The sequence below is a fragment of the Fulmarus glacialis genome, unplaced genomic scaffold (assembly GCF_000690835.1).
Source record: "Fulmarus glacialis isolate BGI_N327 unplaced genomic scaffold, ASM69083v1 scaffold2537, whole genome shotgun sequence".
In the NCBI taxonomy this organism is placed as follows: domain Eukaryota; kingdom Metazoa; phylum Chordata; class Aves; order Procellariiformes; family Procellariidae; genus Fulmarus; species Fulmarus glacialis.
The window spans coordinates 33,022-36,878 of NW_009223625.1; positions in this window are offsets into that span (position 1 = coordinate 33,022).

The window sequence follows — 3,857 nt, forward strand, 5'->3', positions numbered from 1 at the left end:
CGTACTAGAAATAAGTCTTGAGCATCAGTGAAAAATATGATTGTTTAGTGTTGTCTGATTAGGATCCAATTACAGATGGTATATTTATTTCAAACACATAAGATGCACACTAGAGATCTCCAGGAACAAAAATGAGCCAAAATTGGCTGAGCACTGAATGGAAAAAATAATGATCTGTGTTACATACCTTGTGTACTGGAGACTAGAGATGAAGAGTTAAAAAATTAAGGCCAGGGCTATTTACACTGCACTGCACAGATTGCTCTGAGTGTTCGGCACCCAGCAGATAGACAGCCCGCTTTATCCGTTATTTAAGCACATCTTCTGCAACACAGAAGGATGGCACAAGGTATCAGTATAAGGTTGTAGTTACTATATCAAAACCAAATGCCAGCTTTGTCCCTCAGATCAAACTCCTGTATGTGCCGAAGTGCTCTCGTGCCCTCCCTGCCCAGGCGGGCTGCGCGAGGGGGGCCCTGATGCCCGGGCAGCTCCTCCGAACAGTCGGTACTAGTGAGAGCCGGCATCCCGCGGCTGAGGTGGAGACCTCCCGCAGAGAGCGCATCACTCGCACAAATACAGCCGCGCAGCCACCGAGGGGCCATGACAGCTTTTTTCTGCCGACTCCGGTGAGAGACACAGCTTCCCAGGGTCAGCGGCGTGAGGAAAAGCCTGGTAGTTGTTTGTGTTCAGGCACTCAAGGTCATCTTTTCCCAACTGGTGCTCTGACACAGCAGGTTAATGGGGGGAGGTTTTGTCCCTGGGTGTGCTGAAACTGCGGCGGGGAGGAAAGGAGACTCTATTCCAAAGGAGATGGCTGTTGAAGAAGAGGATTTCTAATTCCATAGAATCGGTAACGGAATATGAAGCAAAACCATAGAAGTGGAGCCCCATCCACTTACTTGGTAGAGAGAAGCTAAAGAAGCCAGTTTGCTTTTGCAGTTCTCAGTGTGTGTGATCTCTCCAAGATCCCTTTTATTTACTTATTTATGTATATCATTGCTGAGGAAGATGATTAAACTTCCCTGTTACGACCCACCTTTGACTCAATACATTATTGTATTACTTTTTACATCCTTCACTGCATGTGTTTAGACAGGACTTCTGAAATATCCTGCCCATGTTTCCCGAAAGAGGAGTCAGTGGCTGCAGAAAACCTCTTCTGTCTCAGAAAGCCGTGGGACTGCGCAGTGTTTAGTCTTGCCTTGTTCTAAACAAACCTTACAAATGACCTTTCCCTGCTGGTCGACTTTTGCTGCTGGAAGTTATTCCTAAAGCAGTTTTATGTCTTGTCAGTTTGTCTGTATTTACACTGGAGCCCCATTTGTCTGCTGCATTTGAACCCCGAGAGTGCTTTGCTGCCCACTTTAATTTTTTTCCTGGTGGGATGAGATATGTCCATGGCTGGGGAGCTATTATTATTAGGAAATTTCCAGAAGGATTAATTCTGGCTAGGTTCTCATAGCCATTCTATTTCGCTTCCCCGCTACTTTTACTGTGGTTTGGGGTGGCAGCCTTTGTTTATTGCTTAGAACCACCGATGCCAGAAGAAGAGACATTAACATCCCGCAGTGCAAGCCAGTTTTTAAGAAATAAACTCATTTCATTACTAGGAACTGTGAACCACAAGTGGGAACTGAGCATCTGGGTGAGCTACACCTCAGAAGAACTTAAGAGGATGAGCCATTGGGGAAAATCTGAGCCAGGAGTACAAACGCTAGCCTCTATCATCCCAGACTGTAGAGTATCGACAGTGATGCCCATACTACTGGGATCACTGGTAGGGACCAGCTCTCTGAAAGCTTCTTACCAGGTTAAATAAGATCCAGTCACAGCAACTAACTATCTGTACCTTGTTGATGTCCTGGGATTGGTTTCAAATAAGTTTTGGAAACCAAATGAATTGCAAAACAAAGAAACAAACAAACAAAAAAACAGGAAGGGGGTAAAATATTCATATAAACGAATACTTTTTGCCAAAAGACCAATACAGTTATATGATTTATGCAATCATATTAAAAATTATTTATCCAGATGATACAAAACTTAGAGAGTGAAGAGCTGACCCCTGAAGTCCCTGAGAATATTGGTTTCAGTAGGATCAGGACTTCAGTCTCATTTCTTAGTCTCTGACATACTCTGGTAAAATTGTTAATTATTGGATCTGACCGCCCTGTGCTAAACTGACTTACAATTTTCTAGCTCATAGGCAGGTGTCACAGTAGTACAAAGGATTCACTGTTTTTAAGCAAAACAGAGTCAAAAGATTTTTAAGGCGTTTTGGATATTGCAGTAGCCTTTAAAGAGCTTAGTGATGATACAGTTGGAATTAAGGTACAAGTAATATTTTGTGGTGCTTGATGCTTGCTGTTATTAGCCTTCCTTCTTAGTGAGTCTGTAAGCCATTGGTACGAATCACTGAGGTCCTGTAGTATGGTATTGGAGCATCTCTGTCTAAATCAATATGTAAATCCCATTCCTTAAAACCAACAAAATTAAAGGAGGAGATCTCAGTTTAAAAACTATTTAAAAGAGTGTCAGCCACCTTCATTTTACTGTCACCTGCCTGGAAAGTAATGAAGAGAATGGATACAAGTGAATATGAATTGTAGGAATGAACACAGGGGGGAAGGTCAGGCTGGTTTTTTCCTCAGAAGCGTGGGCTGGTGTCCATTAGGCAGGACTCCTGAGTACTGGCTCACATCATCAGAAAACACCCTGCTCCCGCTGCAAACTGTACAAAATGGGATGGACTTAAACCTCTCATTTCTCATTTCCAGCCATATCTCATTCTCTGCCGCTGCTTCATTTCCTTGTACTATGTCCCCTCACCACACTCGATTTGCTAGCCACTGCTATCGGCAGCAGCAACAGCAGCAGCTCCCTGTCTGTGCCAGGCCATGTCCCTCTCTGACGCAGATTTTACAGTGGTAGTATTATACATACCACAAAAGGAACATCTGCTCCACGCTATTCCCTCCTCCCTCAAGCCACCTCTCTTATTTTCTCCTACTCCCAGTCTTTGTTCTTTCAACTTAAATATTCCTCCTATATATAATTTCCACCACTCATGTTTGCATGCTTTTGCTAAGCTGCTGCTTCTTAACTCTTCGAAGTGCTTGCTTTCTTCTGCATGGGAGGTCAGCAGGGGGTTTTGCATTCCTAGTAGCAGCTACTGGGTGCTGTTGTAGTCAGACGAGCTAAGAGAAATCACCTGTTCTTCCTCTGCATCCTTTCCAAAAGGATATCGATCACCTGAGTCATACTGGCCACCATCTTGTGAAATCCTGAAGGATTTTAAAGTGACACTAGACACCCATGTTTAATCACCTAAATGGATCCCCAGTTGTGGTCAGCCAGCTTCTTTCTCCAAAATTCCACATTATCATTTGTTGTCAGATCTCATAACTTGGCCATACCCAGTACTGTTCACAAACATGCAACGGACAGTATCTTAGTGGTAGAAATTCTCATCGCTCACATGATGTCATGGAAGCTTCATGGAAGCTGCCAAAGCCAAAGGAACTAATGCCATTTTTTATGCCAGCTCATGACATGACCTGCTGTTGTAATGCGTGCATCTTCTTACGCCTACAGATTTCTTGTGCACGTCTTAAGAACAAAATCCTTGGAGTAAGGATGGTTTTCTCAGCACAGAGTTGTACTTCAAGGTGTGAGTAACAGAAAATCTGAAGTATATCCCCCAAAGGACTGTCCAATTATACTAGTCAATTTTCAGCTCACCTATTTGTCTCTGTCACTTGCTTAACCATTCTGTAATATTCTGTTTGGAGGTTATATTACCCATTTTGAACTCAATGACAGTGTTCACATTACCCTGAATGGAAGGTGGCCTG